This window comes from Protomyctophum parallelum (genome assembly GCF_964188405.1).
Source record: "Protomyctophum parallelum genome assembly, chromosome: 15".
Classification (NCBI taxonomy): Eukaryota; Metazoa; Chordata; class Actinopteri; order Myctophiformes; family Myctophidae; genus Protomyctophum; species Protomyctophum parallelum.
Window position 1 is genome coordinate 46,089,684 of NC_139710.1, and position 18,447 is coordinate 46,108,130.

An 18,447-nucleotide genomic window follows, 5' to 3' on the forward strand; every position below is an offset into this window, starting at 1 on the left:
GCCCATCGTTTTTTGAAATTTTGAATTTTTTTTTAACCTGGTTTTTCATCATTTTTGAACATGGGCTATAGCCCCTACCGTACGGCATACTATAGCACGCCGTTTTTCATCATTTTTGAGGATTTTAAAAAATTTCAAAATTTCAAAAAACATGGGTTTTTTTTTTGAAATTTTGAAAAAAAAGAATTAACCTGGTTTTTCATCATTTTTGAACATGGGCTATAGCCCCTACCGTACGGCATAGTATAGCACGCCGTTTTTCATCATTTTTGAGGATTTGAAAAAAAATCTAAATAAAAAAAAACATGGGTTATAGCCCATCGTTTTTTGAAATTTTGAAAAAAGAAATAACCTCGTTTTTCATCATTTTTGAACATGGGCTATAGCCCCTACCGTACGGCATACTATAGCACGCCGTTTTTCATCATTTTTGAGGATTTGAAAAAATTTCAAAATTTCAAAAAACATGGGTTATAGCCCATCGTTTTTTGAAATTTAGATTTTTTTTTTAACCTAGTTTTTCATCATTTTTCAACATGGTCTATAGCCCCTACCGTACGGCATACTATAGCACGCCGTTTTTCATCATTTTTGAGGATTTGAAAAAAAAATCAAAATTTCAAAAAACATGGGTTATAGCCCATCGTTTTTTTTTATTTTGAAAAAAAATAATAACCTGGTTTTTCATCATTTTTGAACATGGGCTATAGCACCTACCGTACGGCATACTATAGCACGCCATTTTTCATCATTTTTGAGGATTTGAAAAAAAATCTAAATTAAAAAAAACATGGGTTATAGCCCATCGTTTTTTGAAATTTTGAATTTTTTTTTAACCTCGTTTTTCATCATTTTTGAACATGGGCTATAGCCCCTACCGTACGGCATACTATAGCACGCCGTTTTTCATCATTTTTGAGGATTTTAAAAAATTTCAAAATTTCAAAAAACATGGGTTATAGCCCATCGTTTTTTGAAATTTTGAAAAAAATAATTAACCTGGTTTTTCATCATTTTTGAACATGGGCTATAGCCCCTACCTTACGGCATAGTATAGCACGCCGTTTTTCATCATTTTTGAGGATTTGAAAAAAAATCTAAATAAAAAAAAACATGGGTTATAGCCCATCGTTTTTTGAAATTTTGAAAAAAGAAATAACCTCGTTTTTCATCATTTTTGAACATGGGCTATAGCCCCTACCGTACGGCATACTATAGCACGCCGTTTTTCATCATTTTTGAGGATTTGAAAAAAAATCAAAATTTCAAAAAACATGGGTTATAGCCCATCGTTTTTTGAAATTTTGAAAAAAGAAATGAACCTGGTTTTTCATCATTTCTGAACATGGGCTATAGCCCCTAACGTACGGCATACTATAGCACGCCGTTTTTCATCATTTTTGAGGATTTGAAAAAATTTCAAAATTTCAAAAAACATGGGTTATAGCCCATCGTTTTTTGAAATTTAGATTTTTTTTTTAACCTAGTTTTTCATCATTTTTCAACATGGTCTATAGCCCCTACCGTACGGCATACTATAGCACGCCGTTTTTCATCATTTTTGAGGATTTGAAAAAAAAATCAAAATTTCAAAAACATGGGTTATAGCCCATCGTTTTTTTAAATTTTGAAGAAAAAAAAAAAAACTCGTTTTTCATCATTTTTGAACATGGGCTATAGCCCATACCGTACGGCATACTATAGCACGCCGCTTTTCATCATTTTTGAGGATTTTAAAAAAATTCTAAATTTCAAAAAACATGGGTTATAGCCCATCGTTTTTTTTAAATTTGAAGAAAAAAAAAAAACTCGTTTTTCATCATTTTTGAACATGGGCTATAGCCCATACCGTACGGCATACTATAGCACGCCGCTTTTCATCATTTTTGAGGATTTAAAAAAAATTCTAAATTTCAAAAAACATGGGTTATAGCCCATCGTTTTTTTTAATTTTGAAAAAAAAAAATAACCTGGTTTTTCATCATTTTTGAACATGGGCTATAGCACCTACCGTACGGCATACTATAGCACGCCATTTTTCATCATTTTTGAGGATTTGAAAAAAAATCTAAATTAAAAAAAACATGGGTTATAGCCCATCGTTTTTTTAAATTTTGAAAAAAAAATTAACCTCGTTTTTCATCATTTTTGAACATGGGCTATAGCCCCTACCGTACGGCATACTATAGCACGCCGCTTTTCATCATTTTTGAGGATTTGAAAAAAATTATAAATTTCATAAAACATGGGTTATAGCCCATCGTTTTTTTTTTACCTCGTTTTTCATCATTTTTGAACATGGGCTATAGCCCCTACCGTACGTCATATTATAGCACGCCGTTTTTCATCATTGAGGATTTGAAAAAAAATCAATTTTTCAAAAAACATGGGTTATAGCCCATCGTTCTTTGAAAATTTGAAAAAAGAAATAACCTCGTTTCATCATTTTTGAACATGGGCTATAGCACCTACCGTACGGCATACTATAGCACGCCATTTTTCATCATTTTTGAGGATTTGAAAAAAAATCTAAATTAAAAAAAACATGGGTTATAGCCCATCGTTTTTTGAAATTTTGAAAAAAAAATTAACCTCGTTTTTCATCATTTTTGAACATGGGCTATAGCCCCTACCGTACGGCATACTATAGCACGCCGTTTTTCATCATTTTTGAGGATTTGAAAAAAAATCAAATTTTCAAAAAACATGGGTTATAGCCCATCGTTTTTTGAAATTTTGAAAAAAAACAATTAACCTGGTTTTTCATCATTTTTGAACATGGGCTATAGCCTCTACCGTACGGCATACTATAGCACGCCGTTTTTCATCATTTTTGAGGATTTGAAAAAAATTCAAAATTTCAAAAAACATGGGTTATAGCCCATCGTTTTTTGAAATTTTGAAAAAATAATTAACCTGGTTTTTCATCATTTTTGAACATGGGCTATAGCCCCTACCGTACGGCATACTATAGCACGCCGTTTTTCATCATTTTTGAGGATTTGAAAAAAATTCAAAATTTCAAAAAACATGGGTTATAGCCCATCGTTTTTTTTAATTTTGAAAAAAAGAATTAACCTCGTTTTTCATCATTTTTGAACATGGGCTATAACCCCTACCGTACGGCATACTATAGCACGCCGTTTTTCATCATTTTTGAGGATTTGAAAAAAATTCAAAATAAAAAAAACATGGGTTATAGCCCATCGTTTTTTTTAATTTTGAAAAAAAAAATAACCTGGTTTTTCATCATTTTTGAACATGGGCTATAGCCCCTACCGTACGGCATACTATAGCACGCCGTTTTTCATCATTTTTGAGGATTTGAAAAAAAATCTAAATTTTAAAAAACATGGGTTATAGCCCATCGTTTTTTTTTTTTTTTTTTTTTTTTTAACCTTGTTTTTCATCATTTTTTAACATGGGCTATAGCCCCTACCGTACGGCATACTATAGCACGCCGTTTTTCATCATTTTTGAGGATTTGAAAAAAATTCAAATTTTCAAAAAACATGGGTTATAGCCCATTGTTTTTTGAAAATTTGAATTTTTTTTTAACCTCGTTTTTCAGCATTTTTGAACATGGGCTATAGCCCCTACCGTACGGCATACTATAGCACGCCGTTTTTCATCATTTTTGAGGATTTGAAAAAAAATCTAATTTTCAAAAAACATGGGTTATAGCCCATCGTTTTTTGAAATTTTGAAAAAAAACAATTAACCTGGTTTTTCATCATTTTTGAACATGGGCTATAGCCTCTACCGTACGGCATACTATAGCACGCCGTTTTTCATCATTTTTGAGGATTTGAAAAAATTTCAAAATTTCAAAAAACATGGGTTATAGCCCATCATTTTTTTAAATTTTGATTTTTTTTTTAACCTAGTTTTTCATCATTTTTCAACATGGGCTATAGCCCCTACCGTACGGCATACTATAGCACGCCGTTTTTCATCATTCTTGAGGATTTGAAAAAAAAATCAAAATTTAAAAAAACATGGGTTATAGCCCATCGTTTTTTGAAATTTTGAAAAAAAAATTAAACCTCGTTTTTCATCATTTTTGAACATGGGCTATAGCCCCTACCGTACGGCATACTATAGCACGCCGCTTTTCATCATTTTTGAGGATTTGAAAAAAATTATAAATTTCATAAAACATGGGTTATAGCCCATCGTTTTTTTTTTACCTCGTTTTTCATCATTTTTGAACATGGGCTATAGCCCCTACCGTACGTCATATTATAGCACGCCGTTTTTCATCATTGAGGATTTGAAAAAAAATCAATTTTTCAAAAAACATGGGTTATAGCCCATCGTTCTTTGAAAATTTGAAAAAAGAAATAACCTCGTTTCATCATTTTTGAACATGGGCTATAGCACCTACCGTACGGCATACTATAGCACGCCATTTTTCATCATTTTTGAGGATTTGAAAAAAAATCTAAATTAAAAAAAACATGGGTTATAGCCCATCGTTTTTAGAAATTTTGAAAAAAAAATTAACCTCGTTTTTCATCATTTTTGAACATGGGCTATAGCCCCTACCGTACGGCATACTATAGCACGCCGTTTTTCATCATTTTTGAGGATTTGAAAAAAAATCAAATTTTCAAAAAACATGGGTTATAGCCCATCGTTTTTTGAAATTTTGAAAAAAAACAATTAACCTGGTTTTTCATCATTTTTGAACATGGGCTATAGCCTCTACCGTACGGCATACTATAGCACGCCGTTTTTCATCATTTTTGAGGATTTGAAAAAAAATCAAAATTTCAAAAAACATGGGTTATAGCCCATCATTTTTTTAAATTTTGATTTTTTTTTAACCTAGTTTTTCATCATTTTTCAACATGGGCTATAGCCCCTACCGTACGGCATACTATAGCACGCCGTTTTTCATCATTCTTGAGGATTTGAAAAAAAAATCAAAATTTCAAAAAACATGGGTTATAGCCCATCGTTTTTTGAAATTTTGAAAAAAAAATTAAACCTCGTTTTTCATCATTTTTGAACATGGGCTATAGCCCCTACCGTACGGCATACTATAGCACGCCGCTTTTCATCATTTTTGAGGATTTGAAAAATTATAAATTTCATAAAACATGGGTTATAGCCCATCGTTTTTTTTTTTTTACCTCGTTTTTCATCATTTTTGAACATGGGCTATAGCCCCTACCGTACGTCATATTATAGCACGCCGTTTTTCATCATTTTTGAGGATTTGAAAAAAAATCAATTTTTCAAAAAACATGGGTTATAGCCCATCGTTCTTTGAACATTTGAAAAAAGAAATAACCTCGTTTCATCATTTTTTAACATGGGCTATAGCCCCTACCGTACGGCATACTATAGCACACCGTTTTTCATCATTTTTGAGGATTTGAAAAAAAAAAAAAAAATTTAAAAACATGGGTTATAGCCCATCGTTTTTTGAAATTAAAAAAAAAATTAACCTCGTTTTTCATCATTTTTGAACATGGGCTATAGCCCCTACCGTACGGCATACTATAGCACGCCGTTTTTCATCATTTTTGAGGATTTGAAAAAAAATCAAATTTTCAAAAAACATGGGTTATAGCCCATCGTTTTTTGAAAATTTGAAAAAAGAAATAACCTCGTTTCATCATTTTTGAACATGGGCTATAGCCCCTACCGTACGGCATACTATAGCACACAGTTTTTCATCATTTTTGAGGATTTGAAAAAAAATCAAAATTTAAAAAAACATGGGTTATAGCCCATCGTTTTTGAAATTTTGATTTTTTTTTAACCTCGTTTTTCATCATTTTTGAACATGGGCTATAGCCCCTACCGTACGGCATACTATAGCACGCCGTTTTTCTACATTTTTGAGGATTTGAAAAAAAGGGGAAATCGGGTCAAAGCGGAAGGCTATATATATAGTCCATGGTCTCGGAGTGAACATAAATCATGAGTAATAAATAGACTTGGTAACCAAACTGTAGGGAGTTCAAACAAAGTAGAGAACCTGGGGGTTATCATCTATGAAAAGGCAACACAATGAGCAGAAAATTTAAATAAACGATACAACAAATTGAGCAGAGCACTGCAGGGACTTGAACCCCGTTCTGGTAAACCAGGAGTACCACACCAGTGCCTTAGTTTGTTTTGTTGTAATTTTACAGGTCAATTATTTTCAACTTTTTCCTCAAATCCTGCAAAATCATGAAAAACGGCATGCGGTCTGAAACCATGGGCTATCTATAGTATGTCGTTTTTTCACGATTTTCATCTATTTTCAATACCTCAAAAATCATTAGCTTGTGAGCTTGTAGATCTGATTTGTTTTGCTAACCCTCAGAATAGTGATTCTAGGGTTCATGTCGTTAATGTAATAAATAAATGAAAATGGATGAATGGATGGATTTATTTATTACATTAACGATATGAACGAATGAATGAATACTAAATGAAAAAAATATTTGGAACTCCTCTGTAGTAATGCTGAGGAAACCCCACACTAGGGGTCAGAGAACCATGTGATCAGAACCATCACTGGCTCCTGGTTAAATACAGAACCATGTGATCAGAGCCATCACTGGCTGTCTGGCTCCTGGTTAAATACAGAACCATGTGATCAGAACCATCACTGGCTCCTGGTTAAATACAAAACCATGTGATCAGAGCCATCACTGGCTCCTGGTTAAATACAGAACCATGTGATCAGAGCCATCACTGGCTCCTGGTTAAATACAGAACCATGTGATCTGAACCATCACTGGCTCCTGGTTAAATACAGAACCATGTGATCAGAACCATCACTGGCTCCTGGTTAAATACAGAACCATGTGATCAGAACCATCACTGGCTCCTGGTTAAATACAGAACCATGTGATCAGAACCATCACTGGCTCCTGGTTAAATACAGTTCTAAATCCTCCTCCTCACCTACAAAGCTCTCAACGGCCAGGCATCACAATATCTCAAAGAACACATCGATCCCTACAATCCTGAACAGAACACGAGTGCGTTCACAGAATGCAACAATGCTTACTGTCCCAGAAATATCAAAAGTTACAATAGGAGGCAGGGCGTTTAGGTCCCAGGCACCTCCGCTGTGGAACCTTCTCCCGGCTTCGGTCTGTGGGGCTGACACGCTCTGCACATTTAGGACCATTAAAAACCTCTCTACGACAAAGCCTATAGCTAGTCATCAGTACTCGCTCACCCGACAAAGAAAAAAGTGAGTAAGGGGACCCCTCCACCCAACACCTCACCTTTGTTGTGTTTGTCTCCCAGTAGTGCTTGTATTTAACACTGTAGAGGCCCCAGCAAGGCTGTAATTAACCCATATACTGCCACCTGCTGGACACACAGCCAACCTCAGACTGCCGAGGCCATTTCAATGCTGCACATGCTGGACCCCACATCCTGTTTTGGCCGTTCATCTTTAATGCTACATAAATAGTGTTTGCTAGCAAGCTAAAATGAAGCCATCCTTGCTCTAGAAAGCGCCAATGTTTCCATCTAAACCACCGGATAAATCAGCAGAGACCTCCGAACATTCATATCCAAACCACCTCCGTATATAGATCGAGTTATTCAGCTTTTTAGTCAGCCTGTATAATGGGAGGTGGACGGCAGCGCGTCCGAGACCATGGACTATAGCCTTCCGCTTTTCCGTGAATACAAAACCTTTTTGAAAGACGCAGTCCCATCAGTGTCCGATTTGCCAGTGACTGTAGGTCGTGACCCCACACTACCACAGCGAGGTGACTGTAGGTCGTGACCCCACACTACCACAGCGAGGTGACTGTAGGTCGTGACCCCACACTACCACAGCGAGGTGACTGTAGGTCGTGACCCCACACTACCACAGCGAGGTGACTGTAGGTCGTGACCCCACACTACCACAGCGAGGTGACTGTAGGTCGTGACCCCACACTACCACAGCGAGGTGGTGACTGTAGGTCGTGACCCCACACTACCACAGCGAGGTGACTGTAGGTCGTGACCCCACACTACCACAGCGAGGTGACTGTAGGTCGTGACCCCACACTACCACAGCGAGGTGGCACGACACTAAAATACAATCATAGCCCCTTAGAGTACTTTATGTCGACTTAGAGCATGTTACGTAGACCGCACTAGAATAGCATTTTATGTAGTCCTAGCACTTTATGGTATAGCATAGTTTATATGTATAGTTTCATTATATAAATATTCCACCGTTACGTTCTTAGCTTACACATGACAACTACTTTGTGATGCATTGCCATGCTTTGATATTGCTTAATATAATGTAAGCATGCTCTGGATTAAGAGATTCTGCTAAACGCATAAATTGTATCATTCACCAGCATACTACTAGTAAATAAAATAGATCTACAAATGGTCATTTTTGGGGCATCCAATGATTGATATAATCCTAATAATGACCACATGCATGTTCTAAAAGTGTGAACAACAGATTCTTCATAGGTCAAGTTATGACCCCACCTCACCCCTGCCCACTTTGGCAGGCAGGCAGGCTTAGGGTTGACGACAGAGTACAGCATCTTGCAATGGGTCTGTACACAAGATTCGACACACCAAGATACCCATGTACCTGTCTAAATACTTCACTAAGATACCCATGTACCTGTCTAAATACTTCACTAAGATACCCATGTACCTTTCTAAATACTTCCTTAATGTAAACGAAGTCCAACAAACCATGTACAACCAAGATTCGGCACAAAGGGACTAAATTATTTTCGCTCCTATGCCACCAAAATGTGGAACGCCCTACCAACAGTCATTAAGTCGTACTGTTTCACAACCTGGTCAGACAAATCAGACAACTTTAAAACCCATAGAATCACTGTACAAGCAGACATTAACTTGACCAAAAGCCCATCCGTTACCACCATTGCCACATAGTTCAAATGTACATTTTGTACAAAGTTATTTAATTTTAACAGCTTCAAACACTTTGCAGATGCTCGTCTCATTTTTAAGATCCTAAATGGACTTGCACCTCCACCACTGAACCAGTTCATAGATCGAAGGGACAGTGGTGACAGAGCAACAAGGGCGACTACCAGAGGGGACTGTGAAGTGCCAATCAGACGTAGTGTGTTTGGTAAAACAGTCTTCTCTGTTAGAGCCTCCCATCACTGGAACAGTCTCCCCACAGAAGAAAGAGACTTCCAACTATCTGACCTTCAAATTCAACCTGAAAAGGTGGCTAAAAACAATTCAAATCTGTAATCATGAGTAACCATTAGCACTAATTAGTATTCGGTGTAATTTCTCACTTCACTTTGCAGCTGTTCTGTCCCCTGTACCATGTTGATCTGTATTGTATTGTGTATCGTCATGGACTCATGGTGTTGGGTGCCTGCACATATGCACACATGGCATCAACGCATGGTGTTGTGTGCGGGCACCCCACACTTTGACCCTTTTATCTGTATTGTACTGTGTTTTTGTATGGACGTAGTGTTGGGTGCCTGCACATATGCACACATGGCATCAACGCATGGTGTTGTGTGCAGGCGACCTACACTCTGTCTTTCTTTTATCATTCACTTTAAGAGCCTGCCCTGCAGGGACTACAGATGAAATTTAGCTTTGGCTAACTCTGGCCCATTTACATTGATGTGAAAACTGACATGTTGATTAATGTGCATTGTCCCGGTCAAATAAATAAAATAAGACATGTGAATCCCTTGACTCCTTCAAAACCGCTCTCGAAGGGCACCTACAATTCGAAAAAGTTTGTAAATGCCAAAACACAATGATTAGAGCGCAGCAGGGAATCGAACCCCATTCCAGTAAACCAGAAGCGCCATGCCTGTGCCTCGTTTTGTGTTTATTTTTATCATTACCATGAGACTGTTGTTGAAAACTGGAAGACTGACTCCACAAATACCTTAAGGAAAACTCCTAGACGTCAACTAAGAAAATATATTAATGTTATTTGTTCATGCTCATAAAGTGCTGCAAAGTGCTAAAAGTGAAAAGTGCAGCAGAAAACGTTTGGGTCATCGGCCCATCGTCAGTGCCTCGTCTACTGACCGGCGTGAATGATGAAGTTTTAACTGCAAATAGAAGCATAAATCACATCAATACACATCACATACCGGGCCTGTGTTCATATGGTATGTGTAAAGACGCAATGAAGCTTCACTCGCACATTATAAAAGACATACATCACATCAATCCACATCACATACCTAACCCTAACCTACCCTGCGTGCATTATGTGATGTGGGGATGACGTGACGAAGCTTTACACAAATTAGATCTGATGATATAGCACCGACAATGGTCTTATGACCTAGAGATGTTTGCTGCTGCACTGTTGACTTTGAGCACTTAGAGCGCTTTATGAACATAAACAATAAAATTAATTGATTTTCTTGGTCTCTGCCCAAGTAGTCGTCATTAGGTTTTCGTGGCACGAGTATTTTCCAGCCAGTTGTCCCATGTTTCCTACATATCAATTTTAAAACATTCACAGAAATAAGTGAATGAGAAAGAGAAAGAATTCATGCCATTTGTGGACGATTGACATGAATTATACAAGGTGCAAATTATGCAATGGCAGCAGCATTCTAATTTGCTTAATGTTCTTTGTGCCCCTGTATTTGTATACAGGGGCACAGGTATACAATACAACACTATGAACATTAGTACACAACATACAACACTATGAACATTAGTACACAACACTATGGATGACATCAGAACACAACAGCAATAAACAATTTTCATATGGCGTGAATGATGCGCCTACATCATTTCCCGTTCTGTACCTCACCTAAATAAAATGAGGCAGACCGACGTGAACGGCGAGCTATCCGCAATTGCTGTGAAATAATCACCAAAATAAAATCACATGAATGCACATCACATACCGGCCTGTGTTCATATGTGATGTGAACCGATGGGATGACGAAATGTAAAACGATACAGTTCCAATCAATTAAGAAACTGTACGCGAGACGCGACCCGAATCACGCACCACATACACTAGTGAAGAACTAGTGATAGAAAGGCAAGAAGAAAGAAATTACTTATAAAATGCGAATAAAATAAAAACTCAGACCACAAAAACAAATAACTTTATTAAAGCAAAGAATAGTGAAGAGAAAAGATGAAGGTCGGGTAGAAACCTTGTACGACCAAAATAGTTACTTTTCTGGACAAAAAAAAAGGACCTGTGATCCAATGATATTAATTAATATTAAACAAAATATTCAATAATGGATTATCTTTACATCGTGAGCTTGTAGATCGGCCATTTTTGCTACTTTAGTGTTTGACACTGTAGCATGACCAAGTAAGGAAGTTAATTTACAAAAGGGTGAACTATATGGAGATACAAGGTTTCTGCCCGACAGTCAAAGATAATAAACTACATCACTTACCTTCAATATCAGCACTAAACAAAACACACACTAACCAAGGAACAAAATGACACATCGGCCATAATTTTGTTCCTGTTAGTTTGCACAGATCTACAGCATAGAAGGCTGTAAACAGTAGGGCTGTAACGATACATTTTAACAGCGATACGAATCACGATACAGTAACTATTTAAAATATATAGACTTTTTTTAAATCAAGTAATACGACACAAAAATGTAGTATTGATACAATAGATTAATTTCATAGCAAAACGATTCGATACAGATTATTTCCATTGCAAAACAATAGTCAATGTTTTGCCGTTTTCATTTAGATATGCTTAGATTCTTGAAATTTAAGTTTTCGATGCAGTTACTATATCGTTACACCCCTAGTGAACAGTGTTGAGCAGGCTACATGCTACCATAATGATACAGACATAAATCACACAAAGTCCACTAGTGAAGAACTAGGGCAATAGATATAGGCAAGAAGAAAGAAATTACTTACAGAAAAAATAAAGCAAAATGCGATTAAAAACTCAGACAACTAAAATAGATAACTTTATTATAAGCAAAGAAAAGATGAAAGTGAAGTGTATGTATAATGTGTGTATAATGCCTAGGGTCCTAGGCATTATACACACACACATGGTGTGAAACGATACATGGAGCGAATGACAACATATGGTATGGTAGCATGTAGCCCACTTACACAAGAAGTAGGAATCAAAAGGTTAAATACTAACCTTCAATGATAACGGCAAGCAGCAGCAGCAGAGGAAGACACCGGTATTAAAGGTACAAACTGTCAGCTTCACGGTCTGAAATGACAGGGGAAGAAATAAACAAATTTAGTTGTCGGCCTACAGGATGACATTTTGGAAGTCATAACAGTCACTGACAGGGCTGTGTCACCATTATTTTACTGTATTAAAAGTGTCAAATTGTGATTAACGAAGGGCCACTACACCCCTTTGGCAACCAGAGCTTATTTTAATGTTTAGGACACTAGACACTTTCCTGGGGTTTGTATATGTGCATTAAGTTTCTTTGTCATGCCATGTTCATGACCAAAAACATGCCATGAAAATGTGGTCTCACTTCCTTCCTGGACTACAAAGTCACACTCCATGCAGCCTCCACAAGGACGGAAAGTGCACTAAAGCATTGTAGGAATTCAGCAATCCAGTCAAACACACTGGCCATAGCTCGCATATTTCAAATTGTGCTATAGTTATCTACTAAAAATACTATTCACTGCTGGAAGAAATTGCAGTCAATGTCCCTTAAAAAAAAAAAAAAAAAGGGACAATTTTAATTTAATTGTGACACGAAATGGACCTGTAACTTTGTTCCAATTGTACACAGTTACAGATCTGTGGTTCAATTTGTATACTCTGAGAATACCTTGCCTTTAAAGGCTTATAATTCAAACATTAAAAACAGAGATGGAAATAGCAGATCTACCTGCTCAAGTGTTTAGCTTGTACATCAGCTAATTTGACTATATTCAGACCTCGGCAATCTTTCCAGCAAGGTGCCAAGTAGGTGCAACTTCCCATTGACAGCCCAGTCATCCAAACAGAAAAAGTCCTATCCAATTGCATTAAACAATGTCAAACTCAACATTGCAGCTGTACAAAAAGCTTGAATGATCCTCTCTCTGCAAAGTGTTTGTTTCATACAAATCCACCGTAGACATTTTATGAGCTACTTCCATATGATTATTTTCTAAGTATCAGAAGTTTGGAAGCACTCGTTATCAGTAAAGCAACCTCCTGCTGCCTCCTGCATGATGTGCACAGTCAAAACAGGTGGTACGCATGGGCTGTTGAGTGATATTCAACGAGCGCTTCCAAACTCTAACACATAAAAACATTCAATCACATTTCTTGACAGGAAGTAGCTCAAAACATGTCTACGGTGGATTTTTTTTTGAACACTTTGCAGAGAGAAAGGATAATTCAAGCTTTCCCTACAGCTGCAATGCTGGTGAGTTTGATGTTGTTTAATACGATCAGATAGGACTTTTCTGTTTGGATGAATGGGCTGTCTGTCAATGGGAAGTTGTACCTTGCTGGGAAGATGGCCGCGGTCTGAACAAGGTCAATTGGGACACTTCACCCCTTTTGCAACCAGCTCTTATTTTGATGCTGTTGGGGAGACAAGCACTTTCCTGGGGTTTATGTGGGTAATATGTCTTTATATATTTTAGTATAGCTAAGTGTCACACACACACACACTCTATGGGAATTGTAGTCTGGGAAGGAAGAGAGCCCAGTGTCCATGACATCATGGGCACATTACCCACATAAAACACCCAGGAAAAATCATTCAAATCTGGTTGCAAAAGGGGTGAAGTGTCCCTTTAATTTATTTTTGGAAAATCATATAATAATTCAGTCAATTTCTGAATGAGTTTGTCTGTCAGAAACACCGCCGTATCTCCTCACCAATCGCTCCCACTTGTCACACAGGCATTGACCATAATAATATGGAGGTCTTAACGAAGCCCTTTTCCCAATTTAACAAATTATAAATTAATAATGGATTTATTAGTGAATTAAAAATGCGGAAACACACCCAGAGTGCAGTACCCCCTGCGGCAATATCTCACAACGGGTAAGGGCTAGTGTATATAATTAGTCATATCTGCCTCATGCAACAAAAAAAAAATTAAGCCTAAAAGCCATGCATGTATTCATATGTTCAACGTCAAACACAATCATGTGTATGACAATGAAATAGTAAACTTAACATGTTGTAATGGTGACACAGCCCTAGTTTCTACTACAGCCACATGTAATCCAGGTACGTACCGTGGGGGGCCTTCCGTCGCTCGGTTGAAGATAGCTGGTATTAATAGAGCCGCGTAGGTTGTATGGCACAATACGTCCCGAGCACCGTACGCCTCGTAATCTCAGGGAGCGTTCGTTGACACCGTTATACGTTTCAGCCCAGCCGAGTAGACACTCTATTACCAATACCAGCCATCTCCTGATGACTGCATCCAAGGTCACATGATTAACCTGCAAGACAGACATAAATCCAACATTACTCTTTATCCAGATTTTATACAGTGTCAAATTCATACAATATTGAAAGGGATATTTCACTTTCAAAAACACTTTGTCATTTTATTGTCTACTCAGGCTTATGTGAACACAGCAGACTGTTTAAGTAGGCCTGTAGAATTGGCTCCAAGAAGCGACAGTCCAAGAATGTAGATCTCTTTTTTGGTATTCATTTACCTCCAAAACTAACACATAGCCCATATAGGATTGCTGCGACACTTTTTAGTTTCTCTGCCATCTTAAGTACAATAAGGGTTTGTTGTGCGATAACAGCTGAAATTACATGTTTGTGCTGCTGGGGTTGTGCAATAACAAGAAGTCATGTGTGTTTTTGTTTTAGCTTGTACAGTATGTTGTTTTGTTATATGATGCACTGATTGGTTGGCACTTTTAATTTCGTTGTACACGTTGCAATGACAAATAAAGATCTATCTATCTATCTATCTATCACAGTCAAGGTTTGAGGCAAAACATAATACAATCAGAGAAAAAAGGTTGGGTATTTGTTTGATGAATCTATCATGGTAAAAAATGGATTTTGAAGTTACAATGAGTTTGTATAGGAAGGGGCGAGGCAGTTAAACTTTATATCAAATAGCCAATTACTGAATCAAGCAACTTCAAAACTGTCTGGGGTGTTCACATAAGCCCAAGTAGATAATGAGTGTTTTTTTAAAGTGAAATACAGATGTTAAAGAAAAGGGAGAAGATCTTCGAAATTATATTATATTAATTATACAACTTGAGTAAAAGTAAAGAGGTATTGGCATCAAAATGATTATGCAGAATGTCCCATTTGAAATGTTTCACAAAATAATTTGAAAATAGATCTACAAGGTCACAATGTGTAGCATTGTATTGTGCACGATTATGTGCTTGTAGATCAGCCATGTTCAAATGTATGGCTGTAGTGGTAAAAAACAAAAATGTAGGATAGTAGGTTTTGAAATAATAATCCAAATCTACAAAAGTATACAGCTAGTAGTTCAAAGTTTCCAAATAATGGAGTATTTCCCACACTATACGTCAGTATTAAAATGTAATCATTTACTTTCCAGTGTTTGGAACATTTTGTTTGTTTGTTTCCTTCCTTCTCAATTACAAACATTCAACACATTGTTGTCCATTTTCTGCCACAATAAACAATAAACAGTACTATAAAAACACTAATGTTTAAAGGATAGCAGTGTTTAAAGGTGGATAAAACCGTGTGTTTTATCAAACAAACAAACATACCTTGCAGCAGCTCAGCCCAAACATGCTCTGTGCGCATTTCCGTGTCCCTATTTAAACCTTCTACGTCACATGAAAGTCCGTTCGTCATTGGTCAGAGTTATTGGATCATCACGGACACACGTGGCTGCACCTGGGTGGAGTTACACGCATGCACACACACACACACACACACACACACACACACACACACGAATGGGTCCATTAGGTTCCATTTGTACACTCTCAGAGTTAAATTAACATAGATATATTTTTTTGCAATATAAATCGGGGGTCTCAGAGATAGAAATTAGTCCGTAGACTAATGCATGTCAAACTGGAAATTAAACGGGTTAAACGGGTTTAAACCATAGAGTATTAAAAGGATAGAGACTGAGGTTTAAACGGGTTGAGAATCACTGCTAGAGCCATCAAAATCTTCTCTTATGGGGGTCTCTGTCATATATTCTGTCAAATGGGGGTCCGCGGGGGGATCTGCCATCATCTGGGGGTCCTTGACATGAAAGATGACTGTCGTATTGAACTTTTTATTTAATTTCTGCCTCTATCCTCACACAACAGGACTGCACTGCCCTCTGCTGGCCACTGGTAGCATTAACTACTTGAAGTGATTTCACGTTACATAAATAGCTCTAGGTATTGCTTATTGTCATAGAGCAGTGGATTTCAACCAGCTAGGGGTCCTTGAGGGGGTTCCCGGTGGTCCCCATGTGGTCCGGGGACCCCCAGTGGTCCTTGAGGGGGTTCCAGGTGGTCCCCATGTGGTCCGGGGACCCCCAGTGGTCCTTGAGGGGGTTCCAGATGGTCCCCATGCAGCTACATGATGGAGAGTTGGTAACCAAATGGAGCCTTGTAGATTTTTAACTCTTGAGAGCGTACAATGAAACCATGTTACGCTCTCAACAGTCACATTACTGTTAAACATCTAATCTGCATTACTTCATTTAGAGCGTAGGCCTACAATGAAACCATGTTACGCTCTCAACAGTCACATTACTGTTAAACATCTAATCTGCATTACTTCATTTAGAGCGTACAATGAAACCATGTTACGCTCTCAACAGTCACATTACTGTTAAACATCTAATCTGCATTACTTCATTTAGAGCGTACAATGAAACCATGTTACGCTCTCAACAGTCACATTACTGTTAAACATCTAATCTGCATTACTTCATTTAGAGCGTACAATGAAACCATGTTACGCTGTCAACAGTTACATTACTGTTAAACATCTAATCTGCATTACTTCATTTAGAGCGTACAATGAAACCATGTTACGCTCTCAACAGTCACATTACTGTTAAACATCTAATCTGCATTACTTCATTTAGAGCGTACAATGAAACCATGTTACGCTCTCAACAGTTACATTACTGTTAAACATCTAATCTGCATTACTTCATTTAGAGCGTACAATGAAACCATGTTACGCTCTCAACAGTCACATTACTGTTAAACATCTAATCTGCATTACTTCATTTAGAGCGTACAATGAAACCATGTTACGCTCTCAACAGTCACATTACTGTTAAACATCTAATCTGCATTACTTCATTTTTTCAGTCTACACAATTAGAGAATGTAGAAGGATTGTTATTTTGATAAACATTTGCCAAAAGCATGGAATCTTATCCAACGACAACAAAATATTATTTCGTTTTGGGTCTGAGAGGCTAAATGTTATCAAATGGTGGTCCGTGGCTCAAAAGCCAAATAAATGATTGATTGATTGATTGATTGACATATGTATTAACAGTTTGCAGAATTACAGTACATTTCAAGCACAACTCAATACAAAGACTGTTAACTGTGAGTGGACGACACCATAAAGCATTACACTTGATTACAACAGGGTCCACGTTGTTCAATTCATCAAAACATTTAGAGACGTACAAATAGACACACACAGTACAACAAAAAGAGAACAGGAATTCATCATAAAGGAGGTAAAAAGGGAAAATAATAGGTGCCCTTTGAGAGCGGTTTTGAAGGAGTCAAGGGATGTCTTAATGACTGTTGGTAGGGCGTTCCACAAAATAATTGAAGCCTCCTGTAGCATGTGCCTGGATTCCCCAAGGGCACCACGGTGTGAACATTCATTGCAGGCTTGGCATGGTATCATTTGCATGACATTCAGTAGAAAATACAAGAAGCCCTATAGGCCTACCATCACATTGTAAGGAATAGAGTTGAAGCCTATAATAGTTTGAGAGCACATAACCCTAATAATTGCCTTTATAATATCATTCGGCTAGCCTACTGCACTTCGTGGACTTTAGGAGAAACCTTTAGGGCTGTATGTTGCGTGTCTTAAGTACCAGGTCTTATTCCCTAACTTGAGTAAACTAAAGACCTGGAGGCGTGATCAATGCTCTTTGGCCACTCAGAATAGCCAAATGGCATTGATCACGCCTCCAGGTCTTTTAGTTTAGAGTAGACCATACAACATGTAGGCCTATATTGCATAGGACATAAAAGTACAGAAAAGGGACTTGTGGCACATCCAGTCATTTATTTGATAAATGCAGACACATTTCCAAACAGATAAATAAAAGTAGGCTGACGTGGCACAGAATTCAGTCATTTTGGCACATTTCTAAATAACATTCTTTTAAACGAAAATCATGCTGGCCATAATAGGAAATAGTGCCATAACGGGAGACACTTGGAAAGGTACCATTGACAAATGGTAAAATAAATGTACCATCATCAATACAGCATGTGTATTGATTGATGATGGTACTTAAGGAGAGACAACAGGCAAAAGTTGATCA